The sequence below is a fragment of the Stomoxys calcitrans genome, chromosome 4 (assembly GCF_963082655.1).
Source record: "Stomoxys calcitrans chromosome 4, idStoCalc2.1, whole genome shotgun sequence".
Classification (NCBI taxonomy): domain Eukaryota; kingdom Metazoa; phylum Arthropoda; class Insecta; order Diptera; family Muscidae; genus Stomoxys; species Stomoxys calcitrans.
The window spans coordinates 116047320-116075195 of record NC_081555.1 but is presented as its reverse complement, the minus strand read 5'-3'; the positions used below and the strand labels follow the sequence as shown (position 1 = coordinate 116075195).

The following is a 27876-nucleotide window of genomic DNA, read 5'->3' as shown; positions in this document are numbered from 1 at the left end:
CTCCTGAAAATATATACCTGATCCGCCCACTTTTACGGCCACCTCCCATAGAAAAAACATGAATAAATAAATTAAGCATAGTCTTTTAATAATTTTTTAACATCATTATCGTACTCCAATTTTTTGATTTGCAGCTTTGAGCGAAATCTATTTATAAATGGGTCTGAAGACAATAAAAGGTTATGCATTACATCTTCATTAGTGGCTACACGTCCAATTCTTCGCGAATGATGTAATCTATAGGCTCTATAATCTTTATTCCTCGCTTCCTGAGCTTCTTCGGACAGCATACCTGATACAAACAATCAATTAAAATGTAAAAAATGAAAATTAAATCATTGAATAAGGGCCTTTAAATAGAGACATACCTATTGGCAGAATAGCTTCTGCTATAATTTCTGTGGGCTTTGCTCCACATATGAAGCAAACCGCCATAGATGAACTTCCAGAAATCGTAGTAGCTACTTTCCCATCAATCATTGTTAATTTCAGTGTGTGAGAAATATTGAAGTTTCTGCTATGCAATTCAACGACAGTATTTCTTAAATTTTTTATTTCGTCATTAACACGACTGACCTCTGAATTTATAACTTCAGCTGTTTCTTGTATAAATTCAAATTTTAACGGTCGGCAAAATCTAGTTGATGATGGCTCTGTATTTCTCCAGCACATTGTTGACATATTATTACGCTCTGTGAGGGTCAATGGAACAAGTGACGTTAAGAACATATATTTATCGGAGTCATTTGGATCTGTGAATTTTTGATGGTATTCACTGTGTCCCGAACTTCCGTCACAGCCCCATTTTGAGAACATTTGCAGTTCGTTGGGGAGTTCTGTCACCTCATTCTCGGTTTTTGTCATCAAAATCCTGGTTACTGTATGATCTAATAACTGTTGTAGAGAAACTTTGCTACAACTTTCTTGCACCTGAACATTTGCAGGATAGCATTTTTTTTTTGCTTCCAGTACCTGATGGTAGGATGGGTAAATGTCGAATCCAATTTCTCTAGCTGAACTGCGCAAAACCTCATATTGATGCTTTGACAACGAAGCATCAAGTATCAGCCCAAGTGCCTTCTCCGGGGTGAACGCCTTAATGGATTTGTCTAAACACTCACTTTTTTTTGCGGCAGACGATATCAACACCATTGAGGTGTTTTCACAAAAATCTTGTACCTTTGTCCTCTTTGTTCGCGGTTGGCAATCCTCGAAGGCTTTTGCTGGACGTCCACGTTTAACCATATTTGAACAGCTTGGTGCTTCATTGTTTGCGGTATATTTGCACACTTTGTAGACATTTTTCAGCCAATTTTCATTAAGATCAAGAAATCTGGTTTTTATGCGTCTTGCTTTTTGCCATCTATCTTTGAACTTTGTAAAAAAGTTTTTTTTCAAAAATCCAGTAAAGACTTCAACATCCTCAGCAGTCATTCCTTCATTGCTATTTGCAATGACTTCGACAGTAACATCAATATCACTGTTGTTATCAATTAATATTTCGCAAATATTTAAATAAGAAATTGTTACATTTTCCATAATTAATAAAATTAAATCTTGATATCACTTAAAAACACACCTCTTATCACTGCACTTGCCAATGTAATGTCAATTAGCATATCAATAATATTAGAAATGTATACCCAAAAGCAGAAATTTAAATCAGAAACTGTATATTGTTGTTGGTACTTAATGTATTACTTATTAAGCTCTAACGGAAAAGATTTTGTGCAATAAAGAGAGCAAGACATAATGTGTAGTTGTTATTGCATGCAACAACATAATAAATGAATGATAACACAGCACCTAATAGTCTATCGCTTGATCTTCTATTGTTGTTAACAGTAAAGAATTATGGCAACAACAACAACAAGCATGAACGAAAATTCACGTTTTCTTACTTTATCACTTTATAGTTTTTACTGTTTCTTTTGGAAAGGAGCAGGTATGAGCAGCTGAATTTTTTTTTAGCTTTTAGCTGAGACTTCAAGCTGTAATTTGACGTCTTTCGTTAAACAGCGCTCCACAGCGCTAAAAACATGCAGTCCACTGAAGTTGATGAACATTGAAATTTTGATGTTGTTTATATTTTGTTCTACGAAATTTTTTATGTGGCACTTTTTCCAACTTTTTTTAATGCAAATCTCATCTATGACAATTGCCATTTACGAAAATATACAACAAAGTCAAATGATAAGTTTACTGTGATTGTACCAAAAGATTGAATATACAGTAAATTTGCATGCCATTTTAAACAAGCGAACATATATGAACTTGGAGCGTGTCTGTCCAAAGAAATACTAAATATATCAGCCTAATATTACGGAATCATAATATTCAACTATCTGACAACAAAATACCAAAAAATTATCCAAATCGGCGAACATGAAAAAAATGAATTTCGGCCACTCTTGAACCAATGTGCCCCGTAGACATCTTGGATCAAATTCTTATAAACGATGTGTACTCAACTTCGAAACATCTTTCATTTAATACCCATATCCTCCCCACCGGAAAATATGCCCTGTTGAGGGTTTTTGGGGAGTGGATTTTTATTTTACTTTTAAATACCTTTCATTTGATATCCATATTGTCCCAATTGGTAAGTATGCTCTGCGGGGAGGTTTTGGGGATGGGGAGGTCCCCCAGACACCAAGGAAAAATTTTTATGTCAGATTTGTACCCTACTTTTAAATACCTTTCATTTGATACCCATATTACCCAAAGCGCTGAAGGAGTCCTGTTGGGGGGTTTTTTGGAGGTGGGGGAGCAACCAAAACACTTTGTGCGAAATTTGTGTGCTAAGTTCGTGCTCTACTCTTAAATACCTTTCGTTTGATACCCATAGTGTCCCAATCGATAAACATGTCCGTGCGGAGGGTTTTGGGGGGTGGTGAGTTCCCTCAGACACCAAGGAAAAATTTTTAATATCGGATTTGTACTCTACTTTGAAATACCTTTCATTTTATACCCTTTTGTATACAAGGTTCGTACTCTACTCTTAAATACCTTTCATTTGAAACCCATATTGTCCTAATCGGTAAACATGTCCGTCCGGGTGGGTTTTGGGATTTGACGTCCCCCCAGGTTATTTAACTCCAAAATATTATACAAATTTCGTGTTTTTGGGGTACTATAAGGTGGCACACAAAATTTCGTTAAATCGGTGCACCCATCTCCGAGATCTGTCGTTTTTGAAAAATGTGTAAGGGGTAGGGCCCGCCCTCCTTCGGATATCTTAAAATATGGTATCCAATTTTCACTGGGGGCCCAAACCACTTTGAAAAATTCATGAAAATCGGTTCCGCCGTTTTTGAGTCTATACGGAACAGACAGAAAAACAAACAAACAAAGCGCAACAATTTAATTTTTACATAAAATAGAAGAGATGTATATACCATCAGCCTATTTGAAGTTGTCACCCTAAATTTACTTGTTGTACACATCACCATAGGTTGGGGGCATATTAATCTAACCATTCCGTTTGTAACACCTCTAAATGTTGAAGGTGCGACCCAACAAAGTATATATATTCTTGATCTTCTAAGTCGATTTAGATTTGTCCGTTCGACGGTCCGTCCGTCTGTCGAAAGTACGCTAACTTTCGAAGGAATATGGCTAGAACCTTGAAATTTTGCTCAAATACTTCCTATCGTACGTGTACGTCGGTTGGGATTGTAAGGGGGCCATGTCGGCCCATTGACTCTGGAGCCTCTAGAGGGGACAATTCTTAGCCGATTTGGCAGAAATCTGTACGTTTTGTATTGACTTCCAACAACTTTGCCAAGTATTATCTAATTTGGTTTATAGTCTGATATAGCTTCTATATAAACCAATCTTGGGTCTAGACTTCTTAAACCTCTAGTGGGCGGAATTTTTATCCGGCTTGGCTGAAATTTTGTACGAAGTATTTTGTTTTAACTTCCAACAACTATGCCAAGTGTGATCTTAATCGGTCTATAATCTGATGTAGCTCCCATATAAACCGATCTCCCTGTTTTATTTCTGAGGCCCCTATAGGGCAAATGTGCTGCAATTTGGCACAATGACTTCTACATACAAACCAAGTATACTCCGAATTGTTTCATAATCTGATATAGCTCTAATAGCATAGCAATTCTTGGCCATTATACATTGTTGGGCTGTAAAGAGATACCGGGCCAAGAACTTGACAAATGCGATTCATTGCAGAGGGTATATAAGAATAACCCGGCCCAACTTATTAAGCTCTTACTTGTTTTTCGTTGCCATAGTTGAATTTGTGCAAAACGTGCGTTTCCCGAATGTCAACATATATTTTTTTGCGTTTCAGTCTCGTACTCAACATACATTTTCAAGTCAAATAGCTGTCACATTTTTTCTCCCTAGCACAGACAATATTGCAATTTCGTTTCTGTTCATTGCAATGCTTTTTCTTCTTTATGGAGTGTCAGTAGTTTCACAACTAATCCATTCTGTATGAGTGTCAAAGGAATGCAAAAGTACTCAGACAAATTCAGGGAGACAATGTTATGCCATTCAAACGGAATATTTATCGATTTTTACTATGGCACAAATATTTTTATACCCACCATCAAAGAATGAGGGGTTTACTAATCTAGTCATTCCGTGTATAACACCACGAAATATCCATTTGCGACACCATAAAGGGTGTATATTCTTGATCGTCTTGACATTCTCAGTAGATCTAGCGATCTATGCCCATCTGTCCGTCTGTATAAATCACGACTACGATCGAACGAATAAAGATATCCGCACGAAAATTTGCACAGATATCGATGTAGATCGTTGGGTATTGTAAATGGGCCATATGGTTTCAGATTTGGATATAGCTCCCATATAAATCGATCTTTCGATCTGTGTTCTTGAGTACGTGGTGTTCTGTTCCAACTTCAACATCCGTCTCAGGTACGATCCAAATCGGCTCTTTATAATGCTCCCTTGTATAATCCATTCCCCGATATGACATCTTTAGCCCTATGCCAGCCGCAAGAATTCTAATCGGGAAATCGGTTTATATGGAAGCTAAATCAGGTTAAAGAGTGGACCGTATTTGGCACGTATTTGGAAGTCGTAACAGAACACTATGCGCAAATGGCTTGTAAGGGCTCAAGAAATCAAATTTGGAGATAGGTTTATATGGGAGCTATATATAAATCTGAACATATATGGCGCATTTGCAATCCCCAACGACCTACATCAATAAGAAGCCACTGTGCAAAATTTCAAGCGGATAAGTTTATTCGTTCGACCGCTATCATGATTTCCATAGATGGACAGACAAACACGTCTAAATCGACTCAGATTGTCAAGATGATCATTACAAACGGAATGACTAGATGAGTATAACCCCCATCCTATGGTGGTGGGTATACAAATCCAGCGGTAGGTATCCCCTCCACATTTTGGCGACATTTGTAAGGCACTATGCCATGTACAAGCCTTCGAGGAAGATTTTGTGGACGGTCAGTGAGTTTATGGAAAGGTAACTGTTGAGGCTTTATAGATGGGCTACTACAATAGAAATGGACTGAGGACTTATCCAAGGAAGATCGAGTTGGTGATGTTTACTCGGAGATAGGTAAGGTTAGGTTAGGTTTAAGTGGCAGTCTGCCATCAGGCTCACGTAGACGTTTTGGTCTATTGTGATACTACAGGAACAAAAGAAGGAAGATGGCTGCTAGTTCCTACCGTTGAACCATCCCGATCGCTTAAAAAAACCCAACAACTTGCGAATGTTCACGTCCGCTAAATCGGACAGGTTCTCAAAGAAACGAGAACCTAATGTGGAACTCCTTCCGACTGCTAGTGCGGGACACACACACAGAAGGTGTTCCATAGTCTCTTCTTCTTCGATGTCCTCATAGCTTCTGCAAAAGTCGTTGCTGGCAACCTTCAGCCTGTCAGCATGTTTTCCGATTAGACAGTGACCTGTCATGACTGACACAATGACTGAGACATCTTTTCTAGCCAATGATAGTAAAGCGGTAGACCTCTTCACGTCTAGATTAGGCCTCATAGTTTTGGACTGCTCACAGCCCCCTTTTTGTGACCATCTATCATTCGTTGTCCTTTGGGTCTGGCCCTGAAAACTTAGCTTATATGTCGCTAGAGTCAACCCACAGATTCCAGTACCACTGGAATGTCTAAGGTAGTTCCCAGTCTCGCAAGCTCTTCCTTTTTACAATTCCCTGGGATATCTCTCAGTGGCCCGGCACCCACAATAGGTGAATTTTGAACTGTTCAGCCATCTCGTTGAGAGATTTGCGACAGTCGAGGCACTTAGAGATATAAGACACCGAATTTCAGACACCCGTCTTTGGAAGGGACCATACTGCAGTTGTCAAAGGAGGTGAAATACCTAGCCTAGTCCTCGATTCGACACTGTCCTGTAAAAGGAATACGAACGAATGGTTCCGAAAAGCGTTTTGCGTCTACTACTACCGCTGAAGGATGTCCGGTAGGAGGTGATATACTGGATGTACACGGCAATTGATAGACCAAGGCTGCGGAGAAGAGAGCACGAATCAGGGAACTACGAAAGCTGCAGAAATTGGCCTTCGTCGGGATCGTGGTGGCGTTAAGATCCACACCGCCGGCGGGTCTGGAGGCGATGCTGAATGTATCTTAAGGTCTATATTCTGGGCTGTGCCGCTAAGGTCGCACTAAGGCTGAGGGAACTTGGCATGCTAAGAGAAGGCGGACACGGTCACGGCTACATTGTGGATGCCAAGGGTAGGCTGACGAGGGCATCAGACTTCCTGTGGAGAAGAGTGCACAAACCAGGGAGCTTCAAAAGTGCAGAGATTGGCCTTCGTCGGGATCATGGTGCCGTTAAGATCCACACTGCAGGTACTGTTGAGTTCAATATTCGCGGTTGTACTGCCAAGGTAGGGCATAGGCTGAGGGAACTTGGCATGCGTAGAGAAGGCGGACACGGCCAGTGCTCCATCCTCGATGCCATGAATGTAGGGGATAAGCTGAGGAGGTCGTCAGATCACGTGTGGAGAAGAGTGCACGAAACAGGGAACTACGAAAGGTGCAGAGACTGGCCTTCGTCGGAATCATAGTGGCGTTAAGAACCACACCGCAGGCGAAGATGAATATACCACCTGTTGAGTTCTATATTCGGGGTTGCGCGGCAAAGGTAGTGCTTAGGCTGAGGGAACTTGTCACGTTTAGAGAAGGCGGACATGGCCACTGCTCCATTCTGGATTCCACGAATGCAGGGAGTAGATTGATGAGGGCATCAGACTACCTGTGGAAAAGGGTGCAAAAACCAGAATACTTCGAAAGGTGTATAGACTGGCTTTTCTCGGGATCACGGGGGCGTTAAGATATACACCGCAGGCGGATCTGTTGGCGAAACTGTGACGCAACTTGGCACGCTTAGAGAAGGCGCACACGGCTACTGCTGCACTCTGATTGCCGCTGAGGATGCAGGGGATAAGCCAAGGAGGGCTTTAGACTAACTGTCGCCGAGCCGATTCGAGCAAGGTTGTTCTTGATTCGCTTTCCCGGAAGGGTGGGGTGGGTAGTGGATGTTTTGTTTGAGTTGGGTGGGACTTCGGTTTGAAAGAGCGGAAATAGTTAGTTTGAAAGGGCGGAGGATTCCGCCAGTAGGGGATCTTCCACAGCAGGCAGACCTGTGGTCGGTCTGGCACACGTGCCTTTTTATCGAACTACTGAACATAGTAGAGGCGATGACTATTGCGGTGGCTAGATGGTAGTCTATCAACGGATTATTAGAATACTCTGAATACAGCTGTTGAACAAAAGACGACGAGAAAATTGCTGGCCCTTGTCAAGGGGTCACTGAGCACCATTACAGGAGTCATAACCGGACAGTATGTAATAGGCCATATAGAGTCGCACTTATAGGCATCCCGCACAAGGACTACTGCGGACGCTTTTTTGATGAGGATGCAGAGGTGACAAACGAACACCTGCTCTGCTTATGCCAGGGTCCACAGGGGAACATGCTTTCCATTCTAGGGCGGCATTTTTCTCCGATCTCGTCCTACTTGCTGTTGCATCTGTGGTGACGAACCTCAGATATGGGGATGAGACGCGATTGTTTCGGCGAGGGACGTGATGAAATCTTCAAAACGTTGTCGCAGACGCTAAGTGTCAATGCTTTACACTCAGCGAGTGAATATATGAGTGAGTGTGGGCCGACACTCGAGAAAAGCAAAGGCGTGGTGGCAGACAATTACCATGAGGATAGGCTCTTGCTCCTTATCCTAATCCTATGTTTCTTGTATTTCTCATATTTCGTCATCTCCTTTTCTCCACATTTTTCTTCCCCTTCTTATCAGGGTGTCACAACGAATCGGACTCACCTTTTGTTGGGGTGGGCTACCCACTCAACCTAAGTCTAAGTACATCTATGGCCTTCAATTAAGTTAATTTTTTGTAAAATTTTAGCAGAATCCATGGTGGTGGGTTCTGAAGATTCGGCCAGAACGAACTTAGCACTTTTTACTTGTTTAAATTCTTAAAGTTGTACAAAACTAAAAAATTTATCAAAATTGTCTCTGCAAGAACAAAAATCAATTATCAACTCTTCAAAGTTATCAACAGTTCTTGCATTTTGTGTGAAAAACATTCATTCGTTCCTTTTGCCAGCAGAATAACTTTTCCATTTTCATGTATTGAAGCATTGTTGCCTCAGTGATAGAGACATCACACTAAACTTGTGTTCTCTAGACTAAAGAATGTAGGTGTGTGGCATAAACTAACTGCAAAATCTGTGCAAAACATTATCAACAGACAATAATACAGAGACGATAAAGAAGTTCTTCAACTAACTGAACGTTGTGAAAACTAACTATTTTCAAACAAACAAGACAAACAATTTCTGTGAAGAATATACTCGAGAATAACTTGCACGACAAGACCATGACAACAGGTATCAATGGCAGTATCACTTTATGCAAGTGCTGACTGCATCCAATGCCACAAAGCAGGAGTAAAACTTAAGATGAAGACGAACACTGTATGCATGGCAGGCAAAGAAGGAGCAAGAACAAACACTATCGGAAATTAACTGAACATTATTGTTCAATAATCAATGTTAGATCTATATGAACGATACCGGAAGAGAATTGTAAACAAGTGGGTGTGATTTGAAATTCATGGACGGAATGTATTAGGTAAAAGGGTCTTTGAAGGTTAGACATATCTAGTTTATGAGGAATAACACTTGTCCTAAATATTAAATCGACAATCGGACAATCGACTGGTGATATAACGCGTTCTCCAATCTTGGTTTTCAATAAATTGATTGTGACATTCGCTGTGTGGCTTGTGGCGCCATCCTGTTGGAACCACATGTCCTCCAAGCCCATATCATCAAATTGGGGATAAAAATATTCTGTTATCAATTAACGGTAATGCTTCCCATTCATAGTAACATGTCGGTCTTGATCACCACGGAAGAAGTACGTCCCAATGACGGCGCCAGCCTATAAACCACACCATACCTTAATTTTTCGGGGTGCAATGATGACTCATGGAGTACGTGTAGATTGTTGTCTGACCAAAAACGCGTATTTTGCTTATTGAGCTATTAAGCCATTCAGTCCGAACTGAGCCTCATCGCTGAAGATGTGGCCTCATCGGTAGGCCTCTGACTCCGAATTTCGATAGTAGATTTTAATAATTTCGACTTGTTGTTGGCCCGTATATCTTTTCATTGTGAAATGGCAAACCTTACTGAGGAGAAATGTTAGAAGAGCGGCAAAAAATAAAGCATCGTTTGCTGTCCCTATAGGTCTACTTTTGAAGTGTCCCTGAAAAACCCTTTATAATACTAGCTGAACCGGGCCCGCTCCAGTGTGCCTTCTTTTAAAATATATGGCACAAAATTATCCTTCGAATATCGATTTTCGACAATTTAAGAGATTTTAGTGAAATATCATGCTACAAAAGTGGTATTTGTATATCGCTCGGAGGGTCAAGGGTCATCTAACTTTGGAAGTTATGTGTACTCCATTCTTAAAAGATTAGAAGAGCCCTATATTCACATGAGAATTTTGGGAGTGGGAAGAGCCCCATCGCTGTGGTTAGTGGATTTAGGGGTTGGTGTGGACCCCCAGAAACGTGTTCCCGAAGGGGCGTATGTATTTTGCGCTCTTCTCCCAAATACTTGGTCTCACAATTGGATTTCTTATACTTTTTCTACTCTTAAGTTCTTTCATTTGAGTCTCATATTGTCGTGATTGGTCTATATATGGCACCCCATCCGAAATTTGGATATGACGTTTCTTTTTTCACCTCGGCACCATTCTGTACCGTATGAGAAAATTTCAAGAAAATCGGATCAACCATTTTTTAGTCTATACGAAACATATGAACAAACAAACCAACACCAATTCATTTTTATACCCACCACCATAGGATGGGGGTATACTAATCTAGTCATTCCGTTTGTAACATCTCAAAATATAGATCTAGGACCCCATAAGTTTGTACATTCTTGATCGTCTCGACATTCTGAGACGAACTAGCCATGTCCGCCCGTCCGTCCGACCGTTTGTCGAAATCACGATAGCGATCGAACGCGTAGATCTAGCCGATTGAAATTTTGCACAGATACTTTATATTGATGTAGGTCGTTGGAGATTGCAAATGGGCCATATCGGTTCAGATTTGGATTATAAGCCGATCTCCTGATTTGATTTCTTGAACCCTTGGAAGCCGCAGTTTTTATCCGATTTGGCATAAATTTTGTACATTATGTTCGGTTATGATTTCCAATAACTGTGCCCAGTACGGTTCAAATCGGCAAGAACCTGATATAGCTTCCATATAAACCGAACTCCCGATCTAACTTCTTGAGCCCCTACAAGCTGCCATTTTTATCCAATTTGACTGAAATTTTGCATATAGTGTTCTGTTATGACTCTCAACAACTGCGACTAGTATGGCCCATATCGGTCTAGAACCTAATATAGCTACCATATAAACCGATCTTCCGATTTGACTTTCTGAGACCCTGGAAACTGAAATTTTTCTCCGATTTGGTTAAATTTTGCAGATTGTGTTCTGTTATGACTTCCAACAACTATGCCAAGTACGGTCCAAATCGGTCAAGAACCTAATATAGCTCCCATATCAACCGATCTCTCTATTTGGCTTCTTGAGCCCTTAAAAGCCGTAATTTTTATCCGATTTGGCTAAAATTTTGCATATAGTGTTCTGTTATGACTCCCAACGACTGTGCTTAGTACGGTCCAAATCGGTCAAGAATATGATATAGATCCCATATAAACCGATCTCCCGATCTGACTTCTTGAGACCTTACAAGTCGCAATTTTTATCCGATTTGGCTGAAATTTTGCATATAGTGTTCTGTTATGACTCTGAACAACTGCGCTAAGTACGGTCCAATCTGGTGTATAACCAGATATAGGTTCCATATTTTAGCAGAATCCATGATGGTGGGTTCCCAAGATTCGGCCCGATCGAACTTAGTACGCTTTTAGTTATTTAGCATAAATTCTCACCTGATTAGGCTGAAATTTGGCACAAAGACATTCGTTATGATTTCCAACATCTGTGCCAATCCGAACCGGCTTGTACACTGACATAGCCCCTCATATAAACCCATCTTCGGACTTGACTTTTTGAGCTCCTAGATGACTGATTTTTACCTGATTTAGCTGAAATTTGGCAAAATTTGGCTTGTACACTGACATAGCCCCTCATATAAACCCATCCCCGGCCTTGACTTTTTGAGCTCCTAGATGCCTCAATTTTCACCTGATTTAGCTGAAATTTGGCAAAAAGTCTTCAGTTTTTACTTTCAGCTTCTGTGCCAAGTGTAAGGTGATTAGGTCTATACTCTAATATAGGCCTCCTACCCGATACCCCGATATGACTTCTTGAAACCATAGAAGCAGCAATCGACACCCGATTTGATTGTTGCAAAATATTTCAAATACGAACTTATTCAACGAAAGTAGATTTTTAGCGGAATCCATTCGGTTCGGCGGAACATGGCATGTTTTTTCTTATTTTCTTCTTTCATATTTTACGGCAAACATATTCAAACCAAGGTCTCGGAGTGCAGCGGCCAGCAATCGAATATGTTGGTTGCGTACCCTTACACCTAACCTAATCGAATCATTATGCGATATTCCCATGTGCGCCGCCATTTGGCCTATGGCATAGGTGTGCTGCTATGACTCTTGTCATACTGCTTAGTGACCTCTTGTCGAAACAACTCCTCTGTCCTTCTCCAGTTGATGGTAGGCCAGAGAGTCTCGATAGTCCGGGATTAATTTACAAAATCCCACATAGCCACCGAATTCACATTGCGCATCTGCAGTCTAGGTTCAGTAACTCGAAAAATACTAAGTATGCAAAACCCTTTCATACATATATCGGCTACTTTTCATTCAACGAATTGTCCCGGAAACCTGTGTCATCACTACATTAGGAGGCCGTAGTTTATTCAAGAAATTTAAACATTTCGCTTTGCAGATCGACGCCATTGTCCATGAATCTAATCCTTACGCACCACCAAAGTGTCCGCATAAATCATAAGTCTCGAATGTGGTACATTTTCCCCAGGATTTCCATTGCAGCTATCGTAATGGCATCTATCTTGTTCAGCTAGGCGGAACAGTCTCGTATGAGAACTCAATAGGCTGAAAATTCATCATTGCTTTCAAACCAGAGTATGGTGTTGGCTTCAACACCCTCGCGATTCTAATGCAGACCTGACTTTGCACTTCCATAACCTCCCTAGTACGAGTCCTACTTTCGCCAGCCTTCCACATTACAGCGTCTATGTGTCAACACTGTTCTGACGTTGGCTGAGTACATCCAGTAAGTCATCACTGGATTAACTTCGTACCATAGTTCTTAATGGCTTCTTTCCTCCGAATTTGTTTCCCATGACAATTACGTATCTTTGTAAACTACAGAGTAGTCTTCATTAGTGACGCGAGTCTAAACTGCCATATCTTATATCTTTGTGTGAAAAGCACCAGGTCTGTGTCTCTTGGATATGTTCTTGGCAGTCTCCTCAGTAACCATTCCATGATCTCACTAATCGTCGATAGAAACATGCCTTGGGCTAGTAACGCGGCATCCTGCGCTCATATGATTAATTTCGTGTCATCTTTATTAAGATCGGCAAACACTCGCAAGTTTGCATGGATAATTCTGCCTCATTGCATATTATTTGTCATTTGGGAGATAGTTGGGGGGACCCCTGTGGGTTACACAGCGACGTCCATCATCCTTATCTCAACAAACAACAAATTTTGCCGATGAACATCCATTAAGGATGTGTGCAGTCGGATTCAAGTTTAAGCTCAATGATAAGGGACCTCATTTTTATAGCCGAGTCCGAACGGCGTGCCGCAATGCGACACCTCTTTGGAGAGAAGTTTTTACAAGACATAGTGCCACACAAATGTAGCCAGCATAAGGAGGGGAAAACCACCGCTGATAATTTTCCACTGATGGTCCCGCCAGGATTCAAACCCAGGCGTTCAGCGTCATAGGCGGACATCCCCTCCCTAACTTAATGCTGTCAAAAGCCCCCTCGATATCTACAAAGCCCTTTTGTTATCTAGTAACGATGCTATAGAAAGTTTCTCAACGTCTATATTGTTAAGGCAAAATGACTTTAAAGGTATTTTAAGGATTTAAGTGCAATAAATTGTAAATGTTGACTAAAGTAAATGTTTGCTCAATTACGGATTTCAATTTACTCCTTTTTGGCCTTTAAAATGCTCAGTTCATTCATATTGAATATCCAACCACCTACCAAACAGAAGAGGAAAGCACAGAGAAGCTACAAGTCCTGTTCGACTCATGTTCAAACTAATAAACATTATCCTTATTACCAAACAATGCTCGTACACATACATATACTCATACCCATACCTATACACACTGAATATGTTTGTACATTGTCACGAAAAACAAAACCTGAAAGAAGGGAAAAAATAATAATAACAACTCTTAACTACAAATGGCAATGACAGTTTTATCCCAACGGCCGATGTAGCGATATAAGCAGCTGCAGCAGTAGCATTCGCAACAAGGACTCGATGACGTTATACCGCCAAATTTGAAACTGAACGACAAGCGAGAGAAAGAGACAGAAACAATGTGGCAGAAACGCACAAAAAAGGGCAAAATAATCACAACTTATGTGCCCCTGCATGCATGCGTTCGTATGCATGTTTTGTGAAGGTATTTCCACCGACACCAACAAACATGTATAGCATAAATGAAGGCCAAGGATAATGCCTGGTTTGACAACCAACTTAGTAGGAGTAAGTGGTCTAATGGTCTATACCGTCTGTAATAGGCAGAGCTTATGTGAGAGAGAAATTGTACGCTTTATAATATTTATGTTGAGGCATAAAAGGGGAACACGAAGCTTTTCAAAGCGACAAATATTTTGTGGCAAAGGATTTCGACGAGTTTATATCATGTGGATACACACAAATAAGGGGTAAAAGCTTATAGAGAGAGGTCTTGAAAAAGTTTCAAATATTTGAACAGATAGCAGAACAGATTAGCTCGAATCAAAGAGAAAAATATTTATTGAAATTCTAAATTTGCCCACGTACATATATTCGGTTACGGAACGGTGATGGGATTTGTTGCATATCAATGGGTGTTTTTCGATTCAGGTTTTTAGCAAACACTCTTACACTAATCATTGAACTGTCACTCTCAAATCAGTCCATTCTTCAATTTATTCTTCATGGTAAAGTACACGAACAGACAACGTCTGGAAATCATAAAAATTTACTGCGGTACCAAAATTCAGAGTAGGTGACCGTTACTTTAAGAGCGTTAACTCCATTTTTGACCAAGCTCATTTTTGGCTCAATAAGTAAAATACGCGTTATTGGTCAGGGGGAAAATCCACATGTGCTTCATCGAAAAACAAGTAAAAGCGAACAAAGTTCGGCCGAGCCGAATCTTATATACCCTCCACCATCTCTTTATAGGCAAACAAAGGATAATGAATACATTATCCATAGTATTGGAGCTATATTAGGTTGTGGGCCGATTCGGTCCTACTTGATATGGATGTTGGTAGATGTCATTGTCATTTTGTGCATTTTCGGCCAAATAGGTTAAGAATTGAGCCATAGGTTAGGTTAGATTAGGTTGAAAAGAAGGTGATGTTATTTATCCGCCCCGTGCCAATATGGGTATGCACTTAAGCCAGTATTCGACTTGTTGTGCGCTCTAAGTACTATAAAGTAACCTCGGAAAATAAAATTTAAATTAGGGATTCCTTGCTACTTACAAAATCCTTAATTGTTTTCCATACCACGCCCCTAAGTTGGTTCATGTCTGGTACTGTGTCCCCACCTATGTGCCGGCATCTGTTAGCCGCGAAATCCAGGCAATGACAATGGAAATGCTCCAACGTCTCATCATCTTCCCCACATGCTCTTATCACTTGCTGCACCGATATTGCATAAGTGAGCTCGTAGTCCTGTGTCCCGTTATGATACCGAAAACTATACTGACCTCCTTCTTACTTCCTTTCAGTAATAGTCTCGTCCTCTCACGATTCTGATCTCCTACCGACCGTTTTGCTGTTCCACAGTGTTACATGAACGCCCTTCTTTGACCAAGCCCTTAACTTGAACTGCGTTGACCCGAAAAGTTTTGGGTCCACCAAGTTCATGGATAGCAGGTCTATGGCCTTCAATACCTAATCGCCTGCTTCGTTCCCCCTTACTCCGTTATTAAGTAGCCGTTGAGTGAAGCGGACGTGTTTTCCTTTCGCTCCTCAAGGAAAATATCCGTATCTCGGAATAGGTACTATCTGTTACGAAAAATTTTTAAACCTTTTTGGAGTAGGCACGAAATAGACTCCAAAGACTCAACAGCTGCGGTGGTAACGTCAGCAGTTTGTCCTCCTATAAATGTGGGTACCTTGACACCCGTAGTCGAGAGTAATGCTTCAAGCGCACAACTAGTCGTCAGACTAATAAACGAGGTAGGGACGGATAAACTAGAGGGATGCACAGTTCGTCCCCGACAGTGTCAATGAAACAGTCATCCCAGTCGAATCGATAGATGAGGGCAGCGGGATGACCGCAGAAGTGAACGATGCCTTTGCTAAGCTCACAAGCAGACCGAGAAAGCGATCCGGGGCATGACGAAGAAGACAGAGGGATATGTACCGGTAGCGTAATCGGTCGAAAGTGCAGGATGCTGGAAGGGTTAGAACTGACATTCCAAGCACTTCTTTGGAAGCAGGAAAGAGAATCAGATCTCCCGAGGAGTATAACACTGCTAAAATGCTGAAAAAGAAAAAGAGCTTTCAGCTTTCAAGTACTCTGGGAACACTAAGCCAGTCATCCAGTGTCCAGGCAGTGTACCGCAGAGGTAGACAAAGTTGGAACAGGAACGAAGGAAGCGCGCACGGCCACTGAGTCTTCATGGGGGACTGTGACTTTCAAAAAGAGGCCACTCCATCACGGAAGGGGAAGATGGCTTTACTAAGCTCACACGCAGACCGAGAAAGCGATCTGGGGCACGACGAATGAGATTGAGGAGTATGTACCGGCAGCGCAATTGGGCGAAAGTGCAGGAAGAAATAGAACTGACATTTCAAGCACTTCTACGGAAGCTGGAAAGAGAATCAGATTTCCCGAAGAGTATAACACTGCTAAAATGCTGAAGAAGATAAAGAGTTCTACTCTTTAAAGTACTCTGGGAAAACCAAGCATGTCATCCCGTAATGGAGACTCCAGGCAGTGTCTTCGGAGGCAGACAAAGTCGGAACAGGAACGAAGGAAGCGCGCACGGCCACTGAGTCTTCATGGAGGACTGTGACTTCCAAAAAGAGATCACTGCATCACGGAATGGGAAGATGGTCGCTGAGAATTGTAAGGAGCCGCCCTCCTAAGCCAGAGTGGCAAGGAAGCACAACCAAGATGAGCTGACTTATGAGGTCATCAATATCGGTAGGATTCCACCAGATCATCGGTCTCAAGTGGAGGATCTGGTTAACGAGCAAATTTTAGAACATGTGTGAAACTCTGTAGAGGGTTCGCATATACAAATGATGAGCTGCGAGTTTTGCGTCGGCGTAGTGTATTGATACCGTCAATCACCACGTCGGAGGTATCCACTCTCCCTTGGAGGTCGCAAAGGTCGCAAAGGCGACGGTCTTCATCAAGGGATGGGGCAGTAAATTTGTGCCGGAACGCATGTTGGGATTCTTGGGCAAGCAGAACCAAGGTTTGGTTGCAGAAAAGTGGAAGGTCTTCCACAAGGAGGAGAAGAAGGAAGGAACTCTCCTTGTAGTTAGTATTGATCAAGTCTCCGTGACAAGTTTAGTTAAACTAGACTAAAGCCATGACGCACTACAGAAGCAAGGCTGTTTCAAGGTTGGAAAGATTAGAATAGGCAAAATCCTCATATTGGGACATCAGGCTGTGTAGTGGCAGGTGATTCAATACCGCCCAACCAACCGGGGGCTGAAGACGAGACAATCACCGCCTCTCTCAATATTGGAAAGACTAGGATAAGCAAAGATCATAATACTAAAATATCAGGCAGTTCAGTCGCGAGAGACCCAACACAGCCTAAAAACAGGGACCCGACGACGGATCCATCACCGACTGCAAGATTCAGAAGACTAGAATAGGTTAAGATCCTAATATTGAAACATAAGGCAGAGCAGCGACAGGAGTCTCAATGCAGCCTAACGAACAGGGAGCCGACGATGGTACCATCACCAACTCCCAAGAAGCCCATTTGCTTAAGATTTGGAAGACTAAGATAGGCAAATATCCTAGTATTGAAACATCAGGCAGTACAGGGAATGGAAACTCAATACAGCTTAACGAACAGGGACAAATAACCCAATACGATGACATCAGGCAGTGCAGTGACTGGAAAGTCAATACAGTCTAAAGAACAGAGAGCAGACGATGAGATCATCACATACTCCCAAGATGCCCATTTACTGGAGGACCATTGATTGAGGTAATCCAGATTAACCTCCACTGGAGCGAGACTGCTACATACGCTCTGTTGGAGAAAATCAGCAAGGGCAAGATTCATATTGCCTTAATTCAGGAGCCATGGAGGACCCAAAAAAAGTTTCTGAACTGAAGCATATCAACTACCAATTATTCTATGCTAACACTGGTACTCGGCCGAGGACCTGCGTTATTTCACATAAAAATTTGAATTATATATTTTCCCAGAGTTGTCAACGTCGGATGCAACAGGGAGAGACAAGGAGACGGTGGAGCATACCTGGCATTACTTTATCTGCCTTTCGACTCTTCGACACTGCCGTCCACGTCGGAGTTGCAACTGCTGGTGAGGAAAGCAAAACAGACAGGAAACGAGGTACTAATAGGGTGCGATGCGAACTCTCACCACATTTCGTGGGGTAGTACCAACACTAATAAGTGGGGCCAAGCCCTGACAGAGTTCTTGAATACTAACGACCTAATAACACTTAATATTGGTAACACCGCTACCTTTGTTAATAGAATTGGAGAGGAGGTATTAGATGCGACGATATGTTCGGAAAATCTAATCGACGAAGTTCAGGATTGGAGGGCCTCCATGGAACACTCTTTCTTTGATCATCGCTACATTGGATTTAGAATAGCACGGCCAGCGCCGAATCCGATAAGCTTCCGGAATAAGTTGAAAACTAACTGGACAAAATTCTACTCAGAAGAAGACTTGGGCAAGATAATTTAGATTGTCCAAACATAGAAGGCATTAACGACAATGTCAACAGGATTACGAGTGCACTGGTGGAGTCCATCGAAGAAAGGAAGTCAGCCCAAGAGAAACCCTGGATGACCGGGGAGATTCGTAATATTGGGAAAAAGGTCCGCAGACTTTTTAACAAAAAGCGAAAGTATATTGGGATGTATATTACACACAACTCAAGGAATACAATAAAATTACCAGAACCTCCTGGAAGCTTTTCTGCAAACAGGTCGATAGCTTTAATTGCGCCGTAACGATGAAAAAGTTGTTTAGGTATTTTGATTAAAAGGTATTTTCCACAAGATACGACGAACTCACGGAGACACCGGAATCTTTGAATAATGAGGTTGATCGAAAACTTATCATAACAGAATTAATGGTCAAGGAATCCTTGAGGAGCTTCAAACCGTTTAAGTCACCGGGACCTGATGGAATATTTCCGGCGTTACTACAAAAGGAAACCGACTATCTGGCGCCCCATCTGACCAATATTTTCACAGCGTGCCTGGGACTTGCATATACTCCGAAAGCTCTGGCCTGGAGGCAGAGTGGTATCTATAACTAAGCCCGGCAAGGCAAGTTATGAGACACCAAAGGCCTACAGACATATAAGCCTTACGTCCTTTTTACTCAAAATCATGGCAGGTATTGTGGACACCATGATAAAGAGTAGGACATCCAGCGACATGCTCAAATACAAACAACATGCCGATGTCAAGGAAAGGTGGGTGGAGACTGCCTTGCACGAGTTTGTGCATAAAATAGAACAATCCTTCGATGGAAAAACGTACACTCTGGCGGTTTGCATTGACATGGAGGGGGCTTTTAATAATGTGCGGACCGACACACTGATCCATTTTATCGCCACTCCTATGGGTGACTACCATAAATGACCTATAACGGATGCACACTAAGGAGGGATTTGAACCCGTCTGATGCGTAGACGATGTTAAAATACAATACTTCTGAGGGGAAAGTATCCGAACCAGCTATGCAGAAGGGCCGAAAGGGTCTTGTATTTAGCATATGACTGGGCTTGACCCATAGGTCTCAATATTAACCCAGAGAAGACTGAAATATGCCTGTGCACGAGGAAGACGAAGGTGGGCCAATTTAATGCACCACTTTTCTTCAATAAAAATATTTCGATATCTGACAAGGTCAAATATTTAATTGTGATCTTGGACAGGAAACTGAATTGGAAGTGTCATATTCAGGAGTGTACTGAAAAGGATCACAAATGTTGGGCACTATGTACACGGGCTGTAGGCTCGAAATGGGGCCTGAATCCGAGGATAGTCCAAAGGCTCTACAGGAGCGATGGAGACCATTCTAGATATCCGACCCATTGACATACAGATTAAGTGTGAGGCTGCTATTGCGGCTATGAGACTTAAGGCGATGGGAGGATGGATAGAGGATAGGAGCAGGCGAGGCGACGATAGGAAACCTGAAAGGAGTGGAAGAGGTTTTCGATCGGATACCTGAGACGACACTTGAGATCGAGTGCAATGCACTGCTGCCGGCGGTACTGTCTTAGATTGACAGAACCCTAGTATTGTCATCTGCAAGATCATGTAACACGGATGGATCAAAGCAAAAGGACAGAGTGGGCCTGGGGGTCTACATTGAGAACTTAGGGACTGAGATCTATTTTAGACTGCCTGACCATAATACGGTTCTGCAGACGGAGATCCGGGCGATCAGGCAATGCGGTAAGGTCGTGAAAAGTCTTAGAGTGTTAGAAGAAGATTAACGCCTTCTCTGAGGATGGCACGATCCGCATCGTTTGGGTGCCGGGCCATAGCGGAGTAACTGGGAATGAGAAAGCAGATGATTTGGGCGTGAAGGCCAGAGAACTGCCGTCAATAAACTTGGGTAACTCGTCGCAGTTAGAGTTAAGGGCGTCGGCGACGAATGCGGCGAAAACCCTATGGGGTGATCCGGATCGTGAGAGGACAAAGCTATTACTGAAAGGAAGTAAGAAGGAGGATAGCTTTTGGTATCAAAACGGGACAAAAAGGACTTCGAGCTCACTAATGCAAAATCGGTGCGGCAAGCGATAGCATGTGGAGAGCATGTTGGGAAGTTGATGAGACATTGGAGCATTTCCTATGACATTGTCCGGCTTTCGCGGCTAACAGACACCGGTACATTGGTGGGGACACAATACCATAAATGAACCAATTAAGGGGAGTTTTATGGAAAACAATTAAGGATTTTTTAAGTAGCAAGAAATTCCGAACTTAAAATTTTCTTTTTTGAGGTTACTTTTAAGTTTTTAGAGAACACAACAAGCCGATTATTGGCTTAGGTGTGTGTCCGCAGTGACATGGGCCGGATTAATATCCGCACTCTCTTCTCACCCTAGCCTAACCATTTAGAAAACGGTACTCGATTGCGTTGTTGGAGCAAGGACATTTTCTTAAGATTTCCTTTTTTGCAAAGATAACATGTTAATCGGTTTATTAGTTTCTTTTTTGTTGCTTTTGTGGCATTGCTATTAAAATAGTAATTTTTTCGTTGTATTCACAATAAGTTTCAATAGATTTAACCGTTACAAGTTCTAATGCCAAATGGTGGTGAAAATACAACAAATGTAACTTCAAATGAATTTTGAAACGTCCATATAAGCGACTTATCTCCACCTGTTAAAGCTTTTTGGAACACACTTTGCGAAGTCTACCATAGACATACAAAACATAAAGATGTTGGATTTCAATTGGGATTTTTTCATGTCAGATGTCCTTAGCGAAAATTGGTCCCATTTTCCAATCATATTTTAATTACGTATGTGGTCAATAGGTGTCTTTAGTTAATATTGGCTAAGTTTTTCAAGCGATTATCCTAAACATGGTTATTTTAAGTTTAATTTTGCATCAGTGAGCCCTTACATAGATAAGTTTATGGATTTAATTAGTCCATATATGCTATTCTTCATCCATTTTTTTTAGAATCGTAACTAGCCGAGTGTGCTTCTTCTAAATTTAAGTTTTTTCGGCCCCCTTTTGAAATGGGCCAAATTTAAAAGTAATTTATACAGGAATTTAATCCTCAAATATCTTTCATTAGAATCCTGTATACATGTCCAAATGGTTTAATTTTGGGGTGGGGCAACGCCTCAGGAATCGACTGATTTTCTTATTTAAGTTTCGTATTCTACTCTCTCTGGGACTAGATCCCAATTTTTGTAAACCGATCTCCGAATTTTACTTCTTGAGCCTCTAGAGGGCGTAATTCTTATCCAATTTGGCTGAAATTCGGCTGAAATTTGGCACAATGACTTTTCGATGACCTTTAACATATGTGTCATCTGGTCTGATTTGGTACATAACCTGATATAGCTCCATATAATCCAATCTATCGATTTTGCTTAATGAGCCTCTAAAGGACGAAATTTTTATCCGATTTCGCTGAAATTTGGCATAGTGATTTCTATAACTTCCAACATAAGTGCCAAATACGGTCTCAACCGGTCCATAACCTGATAAAGCTCCCATATAAACTTATCTCTTGATTCTTGAGGCTCTAAAGAGCGTAATTTTATACGATTTAGCGACTTTTTCTATGACTTCTTACATGCGTGACAAGTATGGTCTAAATCGGTCTATAACCTCAAGTAGCTCCTGTATAAACCCATCTCCCGATTATATTTCTTAAGTCTGTAGGGGCGTAATTCTTATCCGACTTGGCTGAAATTTTTCACGATGGCATCTACTATAGTCTCCAACATCCAAGCCAATGATGGCCGGAATCGGTTCATAATCTGCTATAGCTTCAATAGCATTGCAATTTGAAGGCCATCATAGCGCAGAAGTTAGCATGTCCTCTTTTGACGCCGAAAGCCTGCATTCGTATCCTGGCGAGAACATCAGAAAAAATTTTCAACTGTGGTCTTTCAGGCCTGATGCTGGCGACATTGGTGAGGTACTAGGCCATTGGAAACAAGTGCCAAACTTTGGATACCTACCACCTCCGGTATATATGTAAAACACTTTTCGCCATAATCCGGTGAAAATGCATAATATTGGGTTGCCCAAAAAGTAATTGCGGATTTTTCATATAGTCGACGTTGACAAATTTTTCACAGCTTGTGACACTGTAATTGCATTCTTTCTTCTGTCAGTTATCAGCTGTTGCTTTAAGTTTGCTTTAGAAAAAAAGTGTAAAGTTGATTAAAATTTATTCTAAGTTTTATTAAAAGTGCATTTACTTTCTTTTAAAAAATCCGCAATTACTTTTTGGGCAACCCAATATATGCCACCACAGCAGCTATATGGAAATATGATCGGATTTGGACCAAATTCGGCACGGACATTGAGTGGTATAATTAGTACAAGTCATTGCTTAATTTTGTAGAACAAGATATTGGTCTTTTTGGTAGCTATATCCAAATATAGACCGATCTGAAGCATGTCGAAAAGCCTAACGAAAGTCACTGTTTCAAATTTTAGCGAAATCGGATTGTAAATGCGCTTTTTGGGGCAGCTCTATTCAAATCTGGACCGATCTGGGCTAAATAGAAGAAGGATGTCGAAAGCCCTAACATAACTCACTGTCCCAAATGGGCTCAAAACCTTAAACCAAAAGTTCGGTCTATATGGCAGCCATATCCAAATCTAAACTGATCTGGCCAAATTGAAGAAGGATGTCGAAGGGCCTTACACAACCCACTGTCCCAAATTTTGGCAAAATCGAACAATAAATGCGCCTTTTATGTGCCCAAGACCTTGAATCGAGAGATCGGTCTTTATGGCAGCTATATCCAAAGCTGGACCTATCTTGGCCAAACTGCAGAAAGATGTCAAATTTCAGCGAAAACGGATAATAAATGGCTTTTATGGGCCTAAGACCTTAAATCGGCTGATTTGTCTATATGAGGGTTATATAAAGATATAGTCTGATATAGCTCATCCTCGAACTTAACCTGCCTGTGGACAAAAAAAGAATCTGTGCAAAGTTTCATCCCAATACTTCTATTTTTAAAGACTGTAGCATGATTTCAACAGACAGGCGAACGGACATGGCTAGATCGTCATAGATTTTCACGACGATATATATTACGATATGTTGCAAGGAAAGGTATAGACTTTGAAACTCAAAATGTTAATAAAATAATTCAAAAGTTCTTTGCTCCATGTCGCCCGGGTTCTATGTATATACCTTGAAACTCAAAATGTTAATAAAATAACTAAAAAAGTTCTCCGTTCCATATAGCTCGTGTTCCTTGCTCACTCAAGTATAAGCAGCTGAGAATTTGACATTCCTGCCATCTGTAAGAGCTTTTTTCAACTTATTGTTATGAAATTCATCGACAAAGGAAATTTATAGACTAACAACAATAATTTGAAAAAAGCTCTTACAGATGGCAGAAATGTCTAGTTCTCAGTAGTTTATATGTGAGTGCGCCAGGAACCCGGGCGACATGGAACGGAGAACTTTTCAGTTATTTTATGAACATTTTCATTTTCAGTTTCAAAGTCTATAACCTTGCCTTTGTCTATGGTAAACTTTCAAAAACTTTTCTAAGCTTAAGCTTTTTCATTCGGATTCATGTTTAAGCTAACAAAAAAATCCTTCTTCTCTTGCTCCATCTTGAGGGGAACATTTTTCCATCTCGCTGTGCGTTTGGAGCTCAGGGAAATTTCAATTTATTTTGGGATAAATTTTTAACACTGTTGCTTCTCTATCTGTATCTATGTTTTTAAGGATGTTGTTTTTGTTTTACGTGCATACCCTTACACAAACCTGTAAATGCAAGCGTGTGTGTGCGTATAGACACAAACACATAGACATAATTTTTATGTTGAAAACGAAATTTTTGTATCCTTGCGAAACATTTGAAAATCAACATCAGCACTCACATATACAGATAGACGCACTGACACACACACGCACAGACACATGCACCAACACCATCTCATTCGCACATGCACACGCAATTATTTTGTTTCCTATATTAACAGGATACATCTGGAAAATACATTTAGTCTACAGAGATCCTTTGAACATTGAACAACGTTTTTTCGGGACTACCACTGGGTGAATTGTCAAAGGCCTTCACTAAAAGCCAGCAAAAGTGGAGCAGCAACAAGCTGTTGTTGGACCATATATTTGCAGAGCCATCCAAGACAAGCAACGCACAAAAAGAATAGAAAAGAAAAACAGCAAACAAGTGCTGAAAGCTGTGACACACAAGCAACAGTTGGATTTTTGTGAATATTTTCAAACCCAACCACCAAAAAGAAAAGTGCTTGACAAAAAAAAAAACAAAAGTAAAAATAAAATAAAAAAAGGCAACAACAACATCCAAGGATAATGAGGGATATTAATTAAATGCAAATGATGTTAGCAGTGTAATTAAAAAAAGAAATTACTTTAACAAATCCTTTAATCCAAATAAAATAGAAAAGTTTAATAAAAACTAATTGGATTTTGAAGTTTTTAAACAAAATTATGGACTTTGTGGTAGTGCAGTGAAAAAGTGTGTGTCTTTGTTTTCATTATAGAAAACCGCAATTAAAAAACTTTTTATTGTTTTGTGCTAAAATTTACAATAACTAATTGTGGTTTGGGTGTTGATGGTGGCATTTTGTGTTAAGTTGACAATTTTGAAACTTATTTAAGTGGAAAGATACACAGCCTAATTGGATTTGAAAGAAAAGAAACGAAAGGTATGATAAATCCATAATTGGTATTGTTTAATGGACATTTTTTTTCCCAAACTTCATTTGGGGTTTCAAAACATAGGATTCTTTTATCCTTAAATCTATATATAAAAAAGTCAGTCACGCAACTACTGACTGACTGATCATCGCCCAGCCCAAACGGCTAAAGCTAGAATCTTGAAATGTTGAATTTTGGAACTTGGTACACTGTGGCAACCTTAATTGGATTACTATAAGAGTTTTTGGAAATTTGTACATTTAGGTACTAAAAAAGTACCAAAACGGTACGTTATTGCGGTCTCTGAGACATGGTTTCAACCACATTATGGGAATAGACTGGTAAATGGTTACAGGTTTTTAAGATCCGATCGGGACTGCTGGTGGAGTTGCTATCTACATAAGACATGACATAGATTTCAGACTCATTGCTTCGTCTGATTCAACAGACAATGTTGAATATATTTTTGCCGAAATGCACTGCCTGCGTAGAAAAGTTCTGGTTGGGGTTATATACCGTCTTAATAAGAGAGTGAAATGTGATGATTTTGTGAAGAGATTTGAGGATATAAACTGTCATTATAATGATGTTATAGTCGCTGGTGACTTTTACAATAATGCAGTTGAAGAGAAACATTTGACGGGGAGCATGCAAACAATAGGGTTACATGTTGTTAATTCCAATATTTCCACACACTATACAACCACAACAGAGACTCTTTTTGACTTGTTCTTCGTAAGTTCCAAGACTTATGTGAAGTTGTATGATCAATTGTCGGCACCCCTATATTCAAAACATGATTTATGTTTCTTGACTTATGGCGTTCCAATTTAATGTACAAATATATCAAATACGTACAGAGACTATAGAAACATTGATTATAACTCACTACTTTGTAAAAGTGGTAGGAGCTTTATAACTTGTCTTGCGTGGACGAACAGATTGCGTTTCTTCAACGTAATGTGAGTCTGATTTTCGACAAATGTGTTCCGATGAAGACCCGAACTGTTTTAACGAATGTGAATCAGTGATTTGATAATGATATTAAAGTATTGATACCTCATAGAGATTGTGCGTATTCTCGATGGGAGCGTTTTAGAACACCTGAATTCCTTAATGATTACAAGTGTGCAAGGAATCAGACCACTTCTTGTATAAAGATGAAGAAAATAAGCTTATTTAAGTCGTAAATTTCAAGAGGCATTGAACACGAAAGATACTTGGAGACACATTAAGTCAATTGGAATAGGAAGTGATAATGCACCAATTGGAAGTCATGTTAATTTGGATGAGATTAATAGGAGTTTCTTGAATATATCTTTTCCTGAGCCAAACGTAGTTTTCTAAGACAGTGACTTTAGTAACGTAGATCATAGGAATAACAACACCTCACCAGATCTTTGTTTTGATCTTGAGCGTTTTTAACAAAGCGATATCGTTAGTGCTGTAGAATCGATAAAGTCTAATGGAATTGGTTTTGATGGCATTGACGCGAGATTTTTAAGGATAATTCTACCCTTTGTTCTTTCGTATATGTGCCAATTTTTTAACAATATTATTTTAAGGAGGTACTTGCTACACAGTCTTGGAAACGGGCAAGTATAGTCCCAATAACCAGGAGTTTAGGCCAATAGCAATACTTCCATACATTTCCAAGATATTTGAGATTTTAGTCTACCGGAAAATATCAGGATATATTGCGAATAATTCGCTGCTAACAGATTTTCAATCTGGTTTCCGCCCAAAGCACAGTTGCACTACCGCACTTTTGAAAGTAGTTGAAGATGTAAGGAGTGATATTGACTGCGTTAAAGTAACTTTTCTTGTTCATTTAGATCATTCCGTTGATCCCAATATACTTTGCCCTAAACTGAAACATTTATTTAAATTTTTTGAAAGAATAACGGATCTTATATTTTCCTATCTTTCGAATAGAAGCCAATCGGTATGTGTTGATAGCTGGTGTTCTAGTTATCTTCCAGTCTCAAGAGGTGTTCCATAGGGGTCTGTATTGGGTTCACTTCTTTTTTCCTTATATAGCAATGACTGTCCTGGACAGTTGCAGAACTGTGGTATTCATATGTATGCCGACGACGTACATCTGTATATGATCTCTTTACCGGAGAAGCTGATCGATGGCGTACTTCGCCTTAATAGTGATTTGGATAGGAAAAACACATGGGTAAATCCAACAAAGTCAAAGTGCCTTGTGATTGCTAGGAATCGGGTGACAATGCCGCCCAGTCTTGATGTGGCAATTGCTGGAGCCCTAAGTTAGATTGTTTCATCTGCAAGAAACCTTGGGTTGGAGTTTGATGATAGACTTTAATTGAAGAAGAATCATGTCAGTACGACAGTGGGCAGGATCTACGGCGTTTTACGAAACTTATATATGAGTCGACAGTACCCCCCTTGGTAAATAAGAATATTTTTGGCTAGAACATTTATTCTGCCGAAACTATTATA

At 40.6% G+C, this 27876-nt stretch overlaps 1 protein-coding gene and 1 long non-coding RNA gene across 4 annotated transcripts in view; one reads left to right on the top strand and one right to left on the bottom strand.

Annotated features, from left to right (window-relative positions):
* The window catches only part of LOC106081960 (uncharacterized), a 612487-nt gene that overhangs the window by 34529 nt on the left and 550082 nt on the right, over nt 1-27876 (top strand). For 2 of the 3 annotated variants that reach the window (XR_009398108.1, XM_059367730.1), the window contains exon 1: nt 24763-25418. The exons of the other annotated variant lie outside the window; for it this stretch is intronic. The gene's annotated coding sequence lies outside the window, so the exon portion shown is untranslated. Of the gene's footprint in view, nt 1-24762; nt 25419-27876 lie in introns of those variants that run through there. 3 annotated transcript variants of the gene reach the window in all.
* LOC131997194 (uncharacterized) lies at nt 68-399 on the bottom strand. Its single transcript, XR_009398109.1, has 2 exons — nt 369-399; nt 68-292 (listed from the first exon to the last, which is right to left on the bottom strand). It is a non-coding gene; the product is annotated as an uncharacterized LOC131997194 (long non-coding RNA).